We start from the raw sequence: 21,638 nt of genomic DNA, 5'->3' as shown, positions 1-21,638 counted from the left end.
GAGTCTCATTTTTCTGTGTCTGCTGCAAAATTATGCTTCCTACCGCGAAAACAGAAATAGTGAACTCTTTATTTATAGAGAAAAAAATGACACAATTTATATCATTTCACTCTCACAAAGAGAGGTGGGACACACACCTTTATTTTTTTGTCAACTCTCTCTCTTTCTTTATTTATCTCTTTCTTAAAATGACACAACTTTACATCTTTTATAAAATGACACACATTTTTCCCTTATTTATATCGTAAAACAATATCTAGATATCCACTAAAAAGCAACGTCAGTATAAAACTGAAATCATTTTTTTTTTCTGTTCGAAATAACACTGAAATACAACACATTCATACAAGCCCAACGTGTGCCAACAAGCCCAAAATGACGCTAAGCTATGGACTTTTCTATTGAATAAATCATTTATACGGCCTTTGCAGACAAAGGGCCTCCTAGAATTTCTCTCGAACAACTCCTTTCGTTTGAGATAGATACCTCGACGACAGTAGTTACGCCAAAAAAATAATGTTAAAGAATAAAAAAAGAGATATGACTAAAATTTTGGATGTAGTTAAAAATGGCTTGTCCTACCAAAAGTTAATTGTTATGGGAAGTTAGGGAGAATATGGATGTTCAATAATTAGTAATTACGTTGTGCATTTTATGGGTATGTTATATTTACGTAAAATTTAAAAATATGAATACGAAATATTTAAAATAAAAATAGTTAAAAATATAAGGAGTGTATATATGATTGTAGATTAAAAAAATTAAAATTATGAATAAGACGTACATAATTAATTTCAAAGAATTAAAATTTAAAATAATTTAGAATAACGTTGTCATTCTTTAAGGGAGAATATACTATAAAATTGAGATACTCTTAAAATAACATATCATAATTTAATATATAAGAGCAGAACAATCATATTTTTAGAGAAAAAATAATTTTTAATGTAAATTTTTTTAAAATAGATTAATTTCAAAGTACAAGCATTTATGAAATGAGTAATTTTTTTAAGGCTTTGTCCCGTGATTAATTGTTCAAAAAGGCTATGACGAGGCACGCAGCTCTCTCTACTAGAAGTAGGGAACTATGGACGCAACTTTGAGAACCATTTCCTTGAATATCAACCTGTTCTTAATTTATATACACATCATATATAGAAACATTATTTTATTTTATTTTATTTTTATACAATTGTAACACTGAAGTATGAACCCATGAACTTGCAGACTACCGAAACCTTTCGCCACTAAACCAATTATAGTGGTTTAGAAACATAATTTTATTCTCTTCAGAGACTTTGTTGTATTAAACTATTAATGTTAAAAGAGTTGGATGACGCAAGATGTTTTAATTAACATGTTTTGAGGGAAGTGAGCTCTTTCTCATTTTTAAGACACCACACACACATACACATATATATGCGCTTTAGGAAAATGACCCAACAAACATCAAAAGCAGAATTATTCGTCCCTTTAAGATCTATTCATCACACACATTCTTGATTAAAGAATTCGCGTGTATGATACCCCCACCATCACATGTATTTTCTTTTGACCAGCTCTTTCTACATCAAAGAGACCACTTGCCACAGCTCATATACCGTGCCACATATTCACAACCAAAAGCATGCATATGCATGCATGTAAGGTGGTGGTAACTATAACAGCTAGCAAGTGGAGGTACCTTAATCACTGGCACTATAACTAAGTCTGAAACAGCAGCACATGAAAGTACATTGGATCCCTCAATTTCATCACTTTCGAATGATATAAATCCATGAAAAGCATACCCCAGAAGACAAAGAAGCAGAATATGTGCGTTTGTAAGGGAATATATATATAGATTGTAAGGGAATCTTGGATCCAAGACTTTCCCTTACTTTCATGCAGAACTCACCCACAAAGACGAAAAAGGAGGACAAAAAAAGAAAAAAGAAAAAAAAGAAAAAATATAGAGCAAGGTAGGTATAATGGACGTTGGACAGTGACCTTAAGCAAAAGAACCAAATGTTTATCAATTCCCTTTCTTAAAGTCTGCGAAAGGCTCAAATGTGTGTGGAAACTTTGTCTCCATCCTAAATCGTTGTCTTTTGTAGATGCCAATACCCTTTTCTTTTGGAGGGGCCTCTATCTCTTAGCTTTTGCTCGAAAGCGAGATGGCTTGGTATTCGATGCCTTCTGTTCTTCTTCACTTCATCACGTGGAATCACAATTCTCTAATGCTTTGTTTGGACACTCAAAAGTAGTTATGTACAGTCTTATACTACTTAGCGCTTCAAATATAATGTGTTTCAATCGACCTATGTATTTAAGCCTCAAAACTTTACTAGCGGGTTCCGATCTGTGATATAGATATCATATATGTGCACTAGGGGTGTCGACACGTGGGTCGACCCGCAATATGATACGTACGTATTTGGATTAATCTGAAAAAAAAATTGTATAGTCTCACATGTCGTGACAATATGAATCTGACCCATGTTTTTTGTTTAATTATTTTATTTGTCTTCTAAATTTCGACAAATTTTTTTTTTTTTTGTCAATTACTATTTTGACTCATAATTTGTGTCGTGTCCCAAGACATTGGGCTGAAGGATATTAGGCCCACTCACATTAAGAGAAGGCTTGCTTATCTAAGGGACTATTTTCAGTAGTCATTTCTTTTATTGATTTTGTTAATTCTTGTTGTAATTAGAGTAAAGGAGGAAAATCAAAAATGCATGTATCATCTAGCGGTATATAGCTAAGGAGGGCGGTAAAGGAAATTATGAAAAAATTGTACAAACTTCTATCTTCCCTCCTTCTCTCTCTATCATTTCTATTCTCTAATCTCTCTTCGCCTCTCTTCTGCTCTCGCTCCTTACATTGGTGCTTTCATCGATCCTCATCCTTCCTGTTGATGGCAGAAAATACACGCATGCGCGATATGCAGCAATGTTTGGAGGCTCTTGAGCAGTAACCTCATGCCACTTATAAGAACCCGCACCGTTAATTTAGGAATTTAATTAATTAATTATGAGATTAATGAGATAATTTCATAATTGACCCTAATAATTATGAGAAGGCTTAAATAATTATAGTAAGTGAATATTAATGTTGAAAGTCGCTTTTCTGACGAAAAGTGTAGATACCGGTTCTGCTCCACGATATAAATGCGTACCGATGAAGTATCTCAAAAAATTATAATAAGTATGGAAATATTCCTAGAATAATATTTAGGACTAGGGTGTCAAGTTTCAGGTCAAAATAATGAGAATTGGTGTCAGAACTGATACCACCTACGTAAAAGCGCGTAATGACAAAGTGCTGCGAAAAATAATATATCAAATTTGAGATTAAAATGATAAGCATAGCTATTAGTGCTAATACAGTGTGTTTAAACTTAATGTGCCCATAAATACCAAGTGGCACAAAAACCTAGGTTATTTTATTGCCTCTCTACATGAGAATTTTGAGTACTCAGCAGCTTCCACCTTCCCTCTACCATTCCAAGCCTCCTTCTTCATGAACTCCACCAAAGTGATCACTTTTGTTCATAGTTCCTTCATCAAAATGGTATAGGTGAGTGAGAGCAAGGCTTTGTGAGTAAAAGGTCCTTGTTTGCTGATTTTGGTTTCTGACTTGTGGTGGTTTGAGGGCTGAGTTGTTGAGTCTTGTGGTGGGAACCGTTTTCTTGTCATTGGTGGCTTCAAGAAGCCACTTTGATGATGAAAGGTCCAAGCTTGTAGTGCATTTTCGTGCCTTTGTAAAGTCAGCACCTTGGAGCTATGTTGGAGGCTCCAAGTCAGAGTCATTTTATGAGTTTGAGACACTCGAGGTATACCTTGATAACCTCTTTGGTATTTTCATGATTTAAGCTTGTTTAATCCATTAAAAAGTGAAACTTTGATCATTTGAGTTAAGGACTGATAAACTAAGTCTAAAATATGTTAATGAACATCTGTTGATGGAGTTATTGAACTCCAAATTGAGTTTGGACATTTAAAATGGGACTTGTGCAGAGAATGCACGAATTTCTGCATTATGTCTGATAAGTATTCGAATACTTTTCGGGAAGTATTTGAATACTTATCAAGGGGTAGTCGAATACTCCTTGAAGGAGTATTGGGATACTTTTCTGGGAATAAAAGTATTCGGATACCTTTGAAGAAGTATCCGAATACTGGGAAGTATTCGAATACTGGGAAGTATTCGAATACTGGGGGAAATGTATTCGGATACTGGGAAGTATTCGAATACTGGGGAAAATGTATTCAGATACTGTGTAGTATTCGGATACCGTGGCAAAAGTATTCAGATACCATGTGGTATTCGAATACCTTAGTGAAAGTATTCAGATACTTTCTAGAGACTTGGAGTATTCGAATACTCATCGAGGAGTATTCGAATACCTCCTGCAGATTTTGCATGAAATCACTTAACATGAGTTGGAAAGCCCTAATCACTTAATGGAACCTTAGACAATGAATATTAATGATTATTTATTGTAAAAAAAGATTGTGATTGTGTTGTTTGTGGGCTTTGAGCTAGTGTGAGCTTGACTTGGATTGATTGCTTAAGAGGTAAGCTTTCGTGTCCTCGGTTTAGCCATTGTTGGTTCCACCATACCCCATGGGGGATGGTTTATATGCATGATGTGTTTTCATGTATTGATTTTGAAATATTGTTGAGTTGTTATGTGCAAGTGCCTTATAATATGCATGTGTTATTCCACCTAGACGGTAAGCCTGTGTATATAGGAGACATACCATAGGGTGATTCTGTGGGTGGGTGCAAGTGGTGTCTTGCACTGATGTAGGTAATAGACGTGTGTAAATCTTCCATTTCTCTGGCCAGTAGAATAGTTGACACACATGACATGATTATTCTGTTGCATTGCACTGATTTTGGAACTTATACTATTTTACTGCTTTTGAACTTATATTGCACATGTAAGTGAGCTTGGGGTGGAGAAATCCTTGAGGACCCCTTGTCTTACTGAGATTTCTGTTTAGAGATCTCACCCTATGTTTGGGGCACATATTTCAGGTTCAGGTAACTTGGGAGTTGATACCTCGGGCAGCATGAGGCCGGAGCTGAGTTGAGATTTATGCTTTTATGATGATGTGCTGGATTCTGACATGCTTTACATTTATTATCATGTTATTTGATGTGAGACTCTGTTGGGCTTTGTTGCCTTATTTGGTGAGCATGGGGGTTGTCCATGCCACATTGACTTTCTGCAATGTTTGAGTTTATTCGAGTTGTATAATGTATCAGGACGTGGTCCGGGCTACGTGTTGTAGTTCCGTGATTTAGATACTCACATGTTTATATTATGAGGTTATTCAGTGTATTTAGCTTTTATTGCAAATTTACATACAAGCAATGTTTTGAAAATGATTAAGTAATCAACTTGGTTAATATTAATGACGTCATAATTGAAAAGAAAAAGTTTATTCTGTATTTTAATTAAGCGTAGATTAATACGATGATATGATAACAAACCAGGTATACACGGGGTGTTACACCACTAAATTAGTCCGGGAGCAACAATACCTGGGTCTTCTAGAATAACAGACCCAATTGTATGAATCACAAACTCAGATGCAGGAATCACACACCTGGATTCATCAAGATCTGAACTGTTTACTCGAACTCCAACAAACTTTACAGAGTGTACCATATCACTCTCGCGGTTTATTGGGATTAGGTTTTACTACTGGTTCTGCTGCTGGAACTAACTTTACCAGATCGCGCCAGGTTAAATTTGACTTCCCTCATTTCTCATCCAGCGATCCTACTACCTGGTTAATAGCCGCTGAAAGGTATTTATCATTTTATCAAGTTCCTCTTACCGAACAAGTTAATTTAGCCGCATTCCATCTAGATGATCCAACGGATAATTGGTTTTATGGGTCTGACCAGAATGGGTTAATCCCTGATTGGTGAACATTTTCCACGACATTACAACGACGTTTTGGACCTTCCAAATTTGAGGACCCTGCGTGTGCCTTGGTTAAGATCTAACAAACTGGAAAAGTGTTGGAGTACAAAGCTTATTTTGAGTAGCTCGTGAATAAAGTCCCTGGACTTTCTACTACATTACTGCATAGCATCTTCATCTCTGGGTTAAAACCTAATATATGTCGCTCTGTCCTTACCTTACAACCCTAAGATTATCATGAACCCTACTTATTGGCCCGTGTGTATGAAGACCAATCCATTGATCACAAACCTTTTTGACCTAGCCTAATTCCACTAAATTTTCCAACTCACCTCAACCATCCCAAACCCTAGCTTCTAGCAATATCATCTCTTTACCTACCAACCTTAACCTCATCCCCGCTTAACCTATTTGATGTCTATCCCAAGCTGAGATGCAATTTAAAAGAGAGAAGAATTTATGTTATAATTGTCACGAGAAATATTCCTTTGGCCATAAGTGTAAAGGGCGAGCGTCCTTGTTATATTTAGAGGACACCGAGATGATCCTAGTCCAGAATTTCTAGATACGGCTAATGTGAACCTCTCTTGTGGTATTTCACCAGAAATTAGTTTTAATACTTTGTTTGGCCATCGCAGCTCTCGGTCCTTTCTCCTCAATGGAACAATCATTGGCAAAGTAGTTCAAATTATGGTGGAAGGAGGCAGCACCCACAATTTCATTACTGAGAGGATGACGTCTTTTATTGGGCTAACTATGCATCGCATTTCTCCTTTTCAAGTACAGGTGGACAACAGTGATGTACTTTAGTACACAACTTCTTGCTTTGTTGTGCCCTCGACCCTTCAGGCCCACATATTTGCTGTCGACTTGTTTATACTGGATCTTAAGGGGGCTGATGTTGTCTTAGGGGTTCAATGGCTAGCTACGCTAGACCCTATCATCACTGATTACTCTAACATGACCATGGCCTTTGATAAGGATGACCTTCCTATAATCTTACAAGGTGATCACACTATAGCTCCCACCCCAATTTCCAACGCTCAATTTCATAAACTCATGGCATAAGATTCAGTATATTCTTGTTTTAGGTGTCTCACCAGCAACCCTTCTACACCACCCTTAACCTCACTTTCCCAAACACCAGCCACTATCCAACACATTTTAGACCAATTTTAAGATATCTTTAGCACACCCACTCCTTACCTCTGGACAGGCCCACTAATCATCATATTACCTTCCTTCCTTGTTCCAAGCCTGTTCAAGTTCGACCCTACTGTTATCCCCATTTTCAAAAAAATGAAATTGAACGAATGGTGGGAGAGATGTTAGATTCTGGCATGATTTAACCTAGCTAATCACCCTTCAACTCTCCAGTTCTTTTGGTTCGAAAAAAGGACGATACATGGCGGTTCTGTGTTGATTATCGTGCCCTCAACACCATTACAATTCCAGATAAATTCTGTAAGAACCCGCATCGCTAATTAAGGAAATTAATTAGATAATTATGAGATAATTCCATAATTGACCCTAATAATTATTATGAGGCTTTAATAATTATAGTAAGTGAGTAATAATGTTGAAAGTCGCTTTTCTGACGAAAAGCGCAGATACCGGTTCTGCTAGTCGGTATAAAAACGTACGGATAAAGTATCCCGGAAAATTTTAATAAGTGCATGAATATTCTTAGAATAATATGTAGGACTGTGAAAACGAGTTTCAAGTTAAAATAATGAGAGCTAGTGCCAGAAACTGATACTGGCTATGAAAAGCGCGTACCGGAAAGGTGCTCCGAAAAATATAATAAAAATATATTAATTCTTGTAAAATTGAGTAGTTAAGAATCCTGAGTTTGAGACTAAAATGCTAAGCATAGCATTTAAAGATAGTACTGTGTGATTTCATTTAAGTGTGCTATATATATGGCTTTTAGGCACAAAACCCTAGGTGCCACTATTTTCCTGCGTGAAGGGAGGCTGATCAGCTTCTTCTCAACACTTCCTTTGCCTTCTTGCTCCATTTCTTGAGCCAAGTTGTCATCTTTTGCATTGATCCTTCTCTACTTCTCCTTGTAAACACTTGGTTGGGGTGAGGGTGAGCTTTGTGAGTGAAAAGGCCAGCCATTTTCTGAGTTTGGGGACTGTCTTGGAGTACCTTGAGGGCTGACCTCTTGGTTGAGTGTTGAAGGGCTTTGCTCCTTGCTTGTGAGGCTTCAAGGAGCAACCTTTGTAAAGAGAGAACCTTGGTGGTGTGTCATTTTCGTTTTTCTATGAAGTCAGAACCTTGGAGACTGTTTGTGAGCTCCAAGAGCCTTCTTTTCTGAGTTGTGAAGCCTTGGGTATGTTCTTGAACCTTTGATCTTGATTTTTATGTTTAAAGGCAGTGTCTTTGCATGTAATGAGCTAAAGATGATAACCTAACGTTGGGTAATGCTTAATACACTTAGAAATGCATGCTTAAGCTTCTGTAATCGGTAAAAGTTGGACCTTTGGTTTGGATTTTCGCGAAATGCAGAATATGGGTTCTGTCGCGAAATATCCGGATATTTCGTTGTGAATATCCGCATATTGATATCCGGATATGGGTATCCGTATATTGATATCCGGATATGGGGATCTGAATATCCGGATATTGGAAAAGAGATATCCGGATATTGATATCCGGATATGCCCCCAACGAATATCCAGATATTCTGGGTTTCCGAGGAACAATAGCTTACTGTTAATCCAGAACTGATGTTTGGGGTTTGTGGACCCTAGATTGGCTAAGTTGAACCTTTATAATAATTAACTAAGTCAGAATCTAAGTGATTAAGGGCTTGTGGCTTTGTGAGAAGCCTTAAGACATGAAAAGTAAAGGAAAGATGTTGTCCTTGTGTCTTGTGCTTGTCATATATGACTATTGATATATCTATCGGTCCAAAACAGATTGTGATTGTACTGAGTTTGGACCTTGAGCTGGGTTGGATTCTTGGTTTGGATAGCTAGCTTGAAAGGTAAGCTTTCGTGTCCTCGGATTAGTCTGTTGTTTGTTCCACCAACCTCCATGGGAGGGTGGTTTATATGCATGGTATGCTTTTATGAAAGATGAAATATGCATTGATATATGCCTGAGATGTATTAAGTTAATTGTTGACTACTTGCACAATCAGACAGCGACTCTGGTGTGTAAGACATGTAGTGTATGAAAGTGATGTTGTCACTTCTCGATCAGACAGCGACTCTGGTGTGTAAGGAATAAGACTGCGACTCTTATGTTTAGATGGGTCGCAGACGTGCATAATTCTTATCCTGTTCCCTGGCCAGTCGAACCGCATTTACATACATCACATGATTAATGAGTATAGTATTTAGCTCGTTGAGCAAGAGATTATACTGTCATGATATATATGCCTTAACATGAACATGCATTGAAATTAGTGGTTTTGAACTTATATTATACTTGTAAGTGAGCTTGGGGCGGAAGAGTCCTTGAGGACCCCTTATCTTACTGAGATTTCTTGTTTAGAGATCTCACCCCACGTTTGGGGGCGCTTATTTCAGGTTCAAGTAATTTGGGGGTTGATGCCTCTAGCGGCAGGAAGCCTGAGCTTAGTTGATGATATTACTGTTTATATGCTGGGATGACTAGACTTGGATTTTGTTTATGTTTTCCGCCTTTATATTATATTGTTGCTATGTTGAGACTTGTTGGGCTTTGTTGCCTTATTTGGGTGAGCATGGGAGTTGTCCATACCACTATATTGTTAGTACTTTTAGCTTGAGTTGTATAAACTGCTAGTTGGTCCGGTCTACGTGTTGTAGTTCCGTGACTAGAGATATATATCTGTTATTTTAATTAATGAGGTATTTCAGTAGCTGTCTTTTGCAATTTCCATACAGGCAATGTTTTGAAAATGAACTAAGTATTCAACTTGGCTAAGTATAATGACGTCATAATTGAAAAGAAAAAGATATTCCGTAATTTTAATTAAGCGCAACTTAATACGATGATATGATAACATTACCGGATATTTACGAGGTGTTACAAATTCCCCATTTCGATAGTGGATGAACTGCTGGACGAATTACACGGGGCTCAGATATTCTCCAAGCTTGATCTCCACTCGGGGTATCCCCAAGTAAAAATGCACCCTCGTGATGTGCACAAGACAACCCTCAGGACCCACAGTGGCCACTACGAATTTCTTGTTATGTTTTTTGGGCTTTTGAATGCTCCATCTACGTTCCAGGCCATAATAAACCGAGTTTTCTCACACTTCTTGCGACACTTTGTTGTTATCTTCTTCGACAACATCCTCATCTATAGCTCATCCCTTCGGGCCCATGAGGACCACTTAACCCAAGTTCTGCAGACACTTTGGGGGAACAATGACCAATATATCACATATTGGTCATTTGTTTACCAGTATGCCATGCAAAGAGTAATATTTGCCAAAGTGCCACGTGTCCGAGTTCGCTACAGCAGGCATCGAACTCGGTTTGCTGATGTGGCACGTTTCTGGTGGCTACCTAGTTCGCTACTAGGTGTAGCGAACTAGATGGTCAAAATATCGGTCTGTTCTGAACAAAAGCAGACCACGTGGCCATCTTACCCAAGTTTGCTATGGGGTGGTGCGAACTCTGTGTGGAAATAGAAATTTTTTTTATTGCAGCATGTTTCTCAAGACTACTAACAAATATATCAACTCAAATATTTTGGCATTCTCAACACGCAACAGTCTTTCCTAATATTACAAAACCTTTCAAGATTGAAATATTAAATGTCAATAAAGATAAAAATGCTTAACAAAATATTGTCATTTAGTTTTTCCATGAACGTTAGATGTTAAAGAATTTACGAAATAATATACAAAAAATTTACGAAATAATATACAAAAAATGGAGACAAAAATATTTTGATATAAAAATGAAATAATTAATCCGAAATAAAAAATAACTAAAAATTGAATTGAAAACTAAAAAAAAAAATTATTATGTATTTGTTAAAATAAATATATTTGACACTTTAACAGAAAAGTTAGGAAATGATTAAAATTAAGTTGAAAAACTATAAAAAAAATCATATTAAAAATAAAATAAAATGTGAAATAAATACAGTGATTTATATCCATATAAAGTTAAGAAATAATATATAAATATTATTACAAAAAAAAGTAATTAAGTTTCATGATTATTAAACTGCAAATATATCATTTTTAATACTTTATAGAATTATAAGAATAATTTATTTCACAATAATATTTAAAATATTTTTTAATTTTAAAATTTGTATTGTATTTATTTTACATTTTACGTTTTAAAATATATCATGATTATTAAACAGAAAATCACTGTATTTATTTTACATTTTTTTAAATTTGATATTTTTTTTTATAGTTTTTCAACTTAATTTCAACTTATTTTACATTTTCTCTTAAAGTGTCGAATATATTTATTTTAACAAATACATATACTTTTATTATTTTTAGTTTTCAATGCAATTTTTATTTATTATTGATTTCGGATTAATTATTTCATTATTAAATTAACAAAAAATTTCATTTTTTTATATTGTTTTCCTAAATTGTTTAACATCTAACGTTCATGGGAAAACTAAATGACAATATTTTGTTAAACATTTTTATCTTTTAACATTTATGACTTGCTAAGAAACGTAAATGGCACATAAGGTGGTTCCTTTCTTCACAAAGGAAGCTTCTTGAACTTCAAAATGCTACCACAAAGGCTCACACAACCCTTACCACCAAGTCAGCCCCACTACTCCTCACACACAGAAGCTAAAACTCATAAATGGTGGTCCTTTCCCACTCCCAATGCTAGCTTACACAAGGCCAAGGTATTTTGGGGAAGAAACCATGAGTAAAAATGACTCCTTTGGCTCAAGAGAGTGGTGGAAGGTGAAGGTGACAAGAAGAGAGACACTTAGCTGCTGAAGCACTCACGTAGGAAGCCAATATGGCCTAGGGTTCTGTGCAAAAGTTGCATTTATAGTCCACTTAATCTTAATCGCACAATATTAGCGCTAATTGCTACACTTAGTATTTTAATCCCAAACTTTGTCATCTAAACCTACTCATTTTTCTAAGATTTTTCATATTTTTATTTTATTTTTCGCAGCACCTTTTCGGTACGCGCTTTTCCATAGCCAGTATCAGTTCTGGCACCAGTTCTCATTACTTTGACCTGAAACTTGTTTTACTAGTCCTATATAATATTGTAAGAATTATCACGCACTTATTATAATTTTCCGGCATACTTTTTCGGTACGCATTTATACCGAGTAGCAGAACCGGTATTTGCGCTTTTCGTCCGAAAAGCGACTTTCAGCATTATTAACCACTTTCTATATTTATTTAAGCCTCATAATAATTATTAGGGTCAATTATCGAATTATTTCCTAATTACACATAATTAATTAATTAACTTCCTTAATTAACGGTGCGGGTTCTTACATTAGTACTTTTAGCTTGAGTTGTATAAACTATCAGGGTTGTCCGGTCTACGTGTTGTAGTTCCGTGACTAGAGACATATTGATGTTAATTTTATATTGAGGTATTTCAGTTAGCTGTCTTTTGCAATTTACATATAGGCGATGTTTTGAAAATGATTAAGTAACCAAGTTGGTAATGATTAACGACATCATAATTGAAAAGAAAAAGATATTTCGCATTTTTAATTAAGTGCAGCTTAATACGATGACATAATAACATACCGGATATATACAGGGTGTTACACCTCCCCATTGCTGCCACCTTCTTCCTCTTCACCTTGTGCGCCAAGAGGTCACCTTTCCTCTTGGTTTCTTCATCAAATCCTCTAGTGTGAGTGTGCATTGGACTTGTGAGGGTGAGAGGTAGCCCTTTTACTGAGTGCTCAGCCACTGTTTGTGGGAGTGTGAGGGCTGATGTAAGAACCCGCACCGTTAATTAAGGAAATTAATTAATTAATGATGTTAATTTAGGAAATAATTCCATAATTGACCCTAATAATTATTAAGAGGCTTTAATAATTATGATAAGTGATTAAGAATGCTGAAAGTCGCTTTTTGGAAGAAAAGTGCAGATACCGGTTCTGCTAGTCGGTATAAATGCGTACCGAAAAAGTATCTCGGAAAATTATAATAAGTGCATGAATATTCCTAGAATATTATATAGGACTTGTAAAACGAGTTTCAAGTTAAAATAATGAGAACTGGTGCTAGAAACTGGTAATGGCTATGAAAAGCGCGTACCGAAAAGGTGCTCCGAAAAAATATAAGAAAAATATGATAATTCTTGTAAAATTGAGTAGGTTAAGAATCCTGAGTTTGGGATTAAAATGCTAAGCGTAGCAATTAAAGTTAATATTGTATGTTTTATTTTAAAGTGGCTATAAATACCCTTATGATGGGCACAAAACCCTAGACAACTTCTTCTCCTACGTGAGTTTTGGTGGCTGGTCAGCTGTGCCACTCTTCCATCCCTTTTCTTCACCATTTCTTGAGCTTTGAGGCTTTTACTTCTTGGAAAGCTTCTCTTAAACACTTGTTGGGATAGAGAGTCACCTTTGGAAGGAGTTTGTGGTTCTGTTTCTGAGTAAGGGGGTCAGTTTGAGGGAGTGCTGGGTGCTAACTTTGGGTTGGGAGAGTGAGTGAACCTTGTGCTTCATATTTGGAGGTCCAAGGAGCCACCTTTGGTGAGAAAGAGCTTTGCTTGCTTCCCATTTTCGTATTTCTTTGAAGTCAGAACTGTAAGGACCTTTTGGTGAGCTCCAAGAGCACTCTCTCCTCTGTTTTAAGCTTTTGGGTGAGTTACCTTATCATGATCTTGAGTTTTAATGGCTTAAAATAGGTGTCTTTGTATGTTTTATGAGTTAAACAAGTAACCAGCAGTAGTATGAACCTTAGTGTGCCTAAAATGCATGCTTTAACGTGATTAAGTGTTAAAAATGGAACCTTGGAAGAATATCTTCGCGAAATGCAGAAATTGCATTCTGTCGCGAAATATTCGGATATCTGATCGTGAAATATCTGGATATTGGATATCCGGATATGGGGATCTGGATATCCGGATATTGATATCTGGATATGGATAGTGAGATATCCGGATATTGGATATCCGGATATGACCCCGAGGAATATCCGGATATTCTGGGATTTCAAAGAACAGTAGCTGCACTGTTCATACAGTAGGCTATTGGGGGGTTTGTGGACCCTAGATTGATGAAGTTGGACTTCTGTAATAACTTAACTAAGTCAGAATCAAGTGATTAAAGGCTTGTGGCTTTGTGTGAGCCTTAAGACGTAAATCGTAAGAGGAAAAACGTAGTCTTTATGTTCATGCTTTTGAGCTTTGTTGTTGATATGCTTGCTGGTCCTAATCAGATTGTGATCTCCTGTGTGTAGGACTTGAGCGGTGTGGAATCTTGGCATTGGATAGTGAGCTTGCAAGGTAAGCTTTCGTGTCCTCGGTTTAGCCATGTTGTGGTTCCACCATGTCCCATGAGGGTATGGTTATATGCATGCTGTGTTACATGCTTTGGATATTTTGAAATGCTATTGAGCTGTTATATGCTAGTGCCTTTATAATATGCATGTGGTGTTCCACCTATACGGTAAGCCTGAGTATGTGGTACATACAAGATGGTGAGGCTATGGGTGAGGTGCAAGCGGTGTTCCTTGTACTACGTGTGGGTAATAGACGTATTCTTGCATTTCTCTGGCCAGTAGAATAGTGATAAACACACATGGCATGAATATCTGTTGCACTGCATAGTTTTGGAACTTATATTGATATAAATGCTTTTAGAACTTATATTGCACATGTAAGTGAGCTTGGTGTGGAAGATCCTTGAGGACCCCTTGTCTTACTGAGATTTCTGGTTTAGAGATCTCACCCCACGTTTGGGGAATGCTTATTTCAGGTTCAGCTAATGCGGGGGTTGAGACCTCTAGTGGCAGGAGGCCAGAGCTTAGCTGATAGATGTTGCATGTTTATGCTGCTATGTTTGATGTTGGATCCTGTTTACTGTCTTATGCTTTTAGCTTCAGTTCATGGATTATTATGTTGAGATTTGGTTGATTATGCTGTTGATTGGGTGAGCATGGGAATTGTCCATGCAACTTAGACTTGTTATGTCTTGTTTTATTTGGAGTTGTAATAATGTATCAGGATATTGTCTGGATTACGTGTTGTAATGTCATGACTTAGATACTCATTTATATCTATATTTTGAGGTATTTCAGTAGATGTCTTATTGAAATTTACATACAGGCGATATTTTATGAAATTGATTAAGTAATCAACTTGGCTAAGTTTAATGACGTCATAATTGAAAAGAAAAAGATATTCCGCATTTTTAATTAAGCGCAGCTTAATACGATAGTATGATAACATTACTGGGTATACACGGGGTGTTACCGCTGACTTCATGGTGGGAGTTGAGGGAACCATTGTGGTGACTTTTTGAGCTTCAAGAAGCCATCTTTGGTGAGAAAGAACCTTGCTTGCTTGTCATTTTCGTTTCTTTGTGGAGTCAGAACTGTGGGGGCTGATTGGTGAGCTCCAAGTGCCACCTTGTTTCTGTTTTGAAGCCTTGGGTAAGTTCATCAACCTTGACCATGTGTTTTCTTAGTTAAAAATGAAACCTTGGCATGTTTAATAAGATGAACAAGTAACCAACGTGATAACTGGTCTAAAGGGACTTAAAGATGCATGCTTTAATGTTCAGAAGTCTTAAAAATGCAACCTTGAAAGTGATATATCGCGAAAATGCAGAACTGCATTCTGTAGCGAAATATCCGGATATGGTATCCAAATATGATATCCAGATATTAATATCCGGATATGGGGTCTTGAGATATCCGAAAATGGATATCCGGATATGATCTCCGGATATTGCCCCGACAAATATCCGGATATTCTGGGTTTTCGAGAACAGTATCTGTACTGTTCATACAGAACAGAGTTATGGGTTTTTGGACCCTAGATTGATGAAGTTGGACTTCTGTAATGGATATCTAAGTCAGAATCAAAATGATTAAGGGCTTATGGCTTTGTGAGAAGCCTAAGGACATGAAACGTAAAGGAAAAATGTTGTCTTTATGTCATATGCTTATTGTGTTTGTATATTGATATGATTGCTGGTCCAAAAGAGATTGTGATTCTGCTGTGTGTGGACTTTGAGTGTGGTTGGACTCTTGGCTTGGATAGTTAGCTTGCAAGGTAAGCTTTCGTGTCCTCGGTTTAGCCATTGTTGGTTCCACCATACCCCATGGGGGGATGGTTTATATGCATGATGTTGTTTTCATGTATGGATTTGTTGAAATGATATTGAGCTGTTATGTGCGAGTGCCTTTATGAGATGCATGTGGTGTTCCACCTATATGGTAAGCCTGGGTATGTGGGGACATGCAAGATGGTGAGGCTGTGGGTGAGGTGCAAGCGGTGTTCCTTGTACTAACTGTAGGTAATAGACGTATTCCTGCATTTCTCAGGCAGTAGAATAGGTATAACTCACATGACATGATTATCTGCTGCACTGCATTGGTTTTGGAACTTATATTGCTTAAATTGTTTTATAACTTATATTGCACATGTAAGTGAGCTTGGGGTGGAGAAATCCTTGAGGACCCCTTGCCTTACTGAGATTTCTGTTTAGAGATCTCACCCCACGTTTGGGGCACTTATTTCAGGTTCAGGTAACCCAAGGGTTGAGACTCTAGCGGCAGAAGGCCGGAGCTTAGTTGATTGATATGCTTGTTGTTATGCTGATGCCCCTGTTTAGCGTTTATGCCTATCTATTATCATGCTATTTGTATTGAGACTTGATGTGTATGCTGTTTATTTGGTGAGCATGGGGATTGTCCATGCCACATTGATTTGACGATGTTTAAGTTTATTGGAGTTGTATAAACTATTAGGATCTGTCTGATCTACGTGTTGTAGTTCCGTGACTAGAGACCCACTTTCGGTTATTTATTTAATAAGATATTTCAGTTAGTTGTTTAATTGCAATCTACATACAGGTAATGTTTTGAAAAAGAATTAAATAATCAACTTGGTAACTGATAATGACGTCATAATTGAAAAGATAAAGATATTCCGCATTTTTAATTAAGCGTGGCTTAATACGATGACATGATAACAAACCGGGTATACACGGGGTGTTACATAATACATTTCAACTTATAAAATTTCATATGCCTGACTATTGTATTATCTTGTTTAGAGAGAATTCAGTGTCTTATTTGTAATTTTGTCTTACATACAAAGAAGCACATCAGGGATTGCTTTTAATCTATCTATCTCATAAGTTTCTCCTCTAAGTTATATGAGATAATACATTTATGACCAAGAATTAGAAATTTGGGAAAAGTTACCTATTCAGACATTTTGATTACAAAAAATTTACACAGGAAAAAAGAAATCAATTTAATTTGGTCCCTGTCTTTTAAGTTCTGTGCAGAATTTGCACTGTCTTTTTTTTTTTTGTGTGTGGTGAAAGTAACACAACTCTAAGAATTTCAGGAATGGGTTTGCTTGTTGTTTCGGATCATGATTTGAGTATATAGTTAGATTTGCAATGTTAAGACTAGTCAAATTCAATCAATCCTAAACAACCTGCTACCACTTTTTAAAGTTATATATGTCTATATGCCACAAAGTTCAAAAAGAATATTTCAGATAACTTTATGAGGAATAAGTGGCAGGAGGAGATGTATGAATTGAAGACTCGGCCACCATTATTTGAACAAGAAAAGGCAGATAGATGAAACCCATATCTTGAGAAAGATACATGATAAGAGTTTCCAAAAGTGATTTAGGTATTTCAATTTTATGTTGGTTAGGTAAAAAAAGGTTTCTAAAGTAAGGTTGGCTCTTAAGGGAAAGAAAAGAAATAAAGAAGGGATAAGAATGGAGTGATTGGCTCCAACAAAGTTTGGAGGGTCCTTGCTTACCCTAATGAGTGTGTCTCTTATACCACAAGACTTGTGACTCAAGTTTAGTCCATCAGCTAGGGCCCTTGGTGACGTATCCCCTTTATTATCTTCCTCCATTGAGACAATGGGTTGAGTATTTGTCCTTATGCGACAAGCAAAGCCCGCTATAGGGCTCCACCAGCGAGGAGCATACCACCATTTTAATGGAACTATTGGGATCCATTATCCCTTTTTAACTCATCTATGCTTGCAGCATGAGGGATGATTAGAAACATGCCCTACAAAAATAGAGATTTATAATTCCCATGTCTCAAATCATACCCACACAAATTACAGAATGAATTATCCCGTGATTTTATTTTATTTTTTCTTCTTCTTTCTTTTAAGCTAAGCCAACCCTACTATTCATATATTGACAAATATGAGAAAAAGTGAAAACTTGACTTGACCAAGAGAAAGGGCTTTAGTGATATGATAGTAAAACACTGAAATGAATTCCTCAGAATATTGTAAGGAAATATTTATCATGAATACGTTTAGGAAAGATAAAAACGGAGAAAATGGAGTTTCAACACAAGAAATAGAAATGAACAGCGTATAAATGAGGGTCTACGTCTACGCAAGATGGGCCTGGGCTCAGGCCCAAACACCTTTTGTTTGCATCATAACTTGGTCCCCTCTATCTTAAAAAGATTTGGATCTGACTAAAGAAACTCGCACGTGGATTTTGCATGTCGTTATTTGCATGCTCCTCTTGGTCTTCAACATTTTTTTTCTCTTCGTGTTTGAGAAATTGAATACACCATTTTCTCTATATGCCATCTCGGAAAGATACAAAGTCTGAGTTTCGCTTGAGTAAAATCTACACTATTATAGTATATCAACACCCCCGGCCACCCCCAACACACACCAAACCCCGGAAAAAAAGGAAAGGAAAAAGAAAAGAAAAAGAATTTACATTATAATTGTGTCTGTTTGAGATGCATTCAGAATATGCATCTCCAGTAGTCAAATAAAAAGAAAACTTAAGAAACATGAGCACGGATACAAATTCGGAATACACTGTAAATTAAATGATAAAATAAAACTTGATATATTTGCAAACTATTTTTTAAGTATCAAACTTGTTTATTTGATACTTGAAAGTTGTAACAGTTATTAAAAGAAAATAGATGGTTATTTAAGGATGAATTAATGTGTATGATCTGAATAAAATTTGTATTCGAGAAAACACACAACTGAGAAATAATAGTAGTTTTAGAAGATACTAAAAGTTTATAAAATATAGTCTACAAGAAAATTATAAACTAATAGTATATATTAAGAATTTTTTAACAATTTAGTCGGCTATAAACAAATTAATAATATAATTTGTAAAAGAATTACTTGTGGATGGTTTACAAGAGAATAAGATTATAATTTCTACTCAAATGTCATTGTAAAGAATCATTTAAACCCAAAATCTTAAAGTGTTAGGTGATGACCTTTTTAATGGTTTATATTATTCTCTAACACACCCCTTTATACAAGAGCCATTTGGACTTGGAGTGTGAAAATTGCACAGGCCCAATATTTTTGGTTTTACCTTGTGCTTATTTTAATTCCACTCAAAAGTGGAGGGTAATGAAGATCGAATTCGTGACCTTGTGATCACTTAAAGCTCTGATACTATGTAAAGAACTATTTCAACCTAAAGCCTTAATGTATTAGGTGATGTCCTTAATTTTAATGGGTTATATTATTCTCTATCAGTCACTTCATTTTTAAATTGGATAACTACACTTCATTTCTAGTACTTTAGCTAAGTCCAAATGTATGGCTTATAATAATTGTCTAAACTCTTAAAGCCTCTGCCTTATTCCTTTTAAGACTAATTTTATAAAATTCTCACGGAATTAAATCTTAAACTGCATGTATATGCTTTTAGGCCATGTTTGTATGTAAACTTGATCCCTTCAATCAATCATCAACACAAGAATTAAGGCAAAGAAAAAGAAGAAGTTAAATATAATATGAAAAGTTGGAAGCAGAATATGATCATCTAAAGAAAAGAATTCATATATAATTAAAGTGTAACTTTGGATTTGTTTTTTCTTTTTTTGGTGGGAAGCTTAAAATTAAAGATAAATATAGTGTAAAGGTTGATGTCAAATTGATCTAATTTTCAAACTTTTCAAACTTTCCCTATTATTTTTGCGTTTTCACCTATTTTACAATTATATATTTCTATAATAATGTCCCTCAAATCCATCTTTGATTGGCTATTAGCTTTCACAAAATGTAATGACATAGTATTCTAGTATGAAAAGTGAAAATAGTCGAGTGATATGTCGGCAGATCTGAAATAGATAAACACAAATTCCACTTTTCTTGTTTTCGTCCTTCACTATTGTAACATATATACAACCAAAAGCAAAAGGTGACGGAGAAAGAAAGAATCGGCGTACATTAAGGCATGTATTCTCTAGATAACTCAGTTGCATAGGGAATTAATCGGGGTTAGAGCATATATTTGATCTTTTTCAGTATCATCTTTTGGAGGGATTTAAAATTTTAATCTCAGGACCCATCTCGAATCGGACTAGTCGCGAAGTGATGAACATATAAAATATCTCTAAAAAAATTGCATGTATTATCTATACAGAAATCTAAAATTAATGTTTTTTCAAAACATTGTCGTTTTGTATTTGAAAAAGAAAATATACAGAATATTTAATAAAATTTCTTGATATAAGAAAAAAATAAAATTTTAAAAATACCCTGTTTTTTATTAAATTCCACAACGATATCATTTGAAAATTATAAATAAAAAATTATTTCTTATTGCAGGAGAATTTTGTTTTAAAATCAAGATAAGGAATCTCACATCACACAAGATGAGGAAACTTCCACATCTATATCCGAATGCCTCTGCAAGTCTCCAGTTTCACAAGAAAGTCTTCGCATTGATTATTCCGTTAAAGAAATATCAATTTTATTGAGGAATTTATTTGGTATTTTTTTAAAAGACTCAATTTGCATACTTATTTTAGACACTGTTCTTATAATTATTAACTTCTAAATTCGAGAATCCACGTACTGTATTTTATTCAGTTACATACCAGTGTACCACTACACAAATATTCCAATAAATAGCTTTTGATTATGCTAATTATATTCTTACAAGTTATGAGGTAAGGAATAATTGAAAACCACTACATAAACAACTAAATGATCCCAAAATGCGCTCAATGTTTTTTTTTTTTTCCTTAGTGGCAAGACGAAAGCAAATTAGGCATATTTGTCAAACTACATATCAACCTTTCCAGCATTATTTCCTTGTCGCTTTTAGCTATCTTAGCACCTTTGTTTTCATTTATATTGTTAATTTTAAATATATCTAACTCTGTAGCAAAAAGTGATGATAGCTTACTAACCATCCAAATTGTCCTAAAAGATGAATGTATCAAAGTAACCCATGTAAGCAAGGGTTAAATAACAGCCACAACTGCGTGTAGAAAAGAGAAGAGCTTTGTTGTAAAAGGTGCAACCACTTTCCACATTTATTCCCTTACTTTTATTTTTAATTTTGTAAACTTAAGTATATAACAACCAGGTGCTAACTTTATCTACCTGCTTTTGAGGGAAAATATTCCATTCCATATCGTACCATTCCATACCATTTAATATAACAAGGTATATCCGGCAAACATATACATGATTGCATCCTATCTAGCTATTCCAAAGAAGCTTAAGAAAATAACCGAAGAAAATTACACTGACCCAAAGATGATGTGTAGATTGAGGGGA

Source organism: Gastrolobium bilobum, unplaced genomic scaffold (genome assembly GCF_033153095.1).
Source record: "Gastrolobium bilobum isolate Gb01-03AN ecotype WA unplaced genomic scaffold, APGP_CSIRO_Gbil_v1 utg12606, whole genome shotgun sequence".
Lineage (NCBI taxonomy): Eukaryota > Viridiplantae > Streptophyta > Magnoliopsida > Fabales > Fabaceae > Gastrolobium > Gastrolobium bilobum.
The sequence above is the reverse complement of the archived record's forward strand: the minus strand, read 5'-3'. Positions refer to the sequence as shown.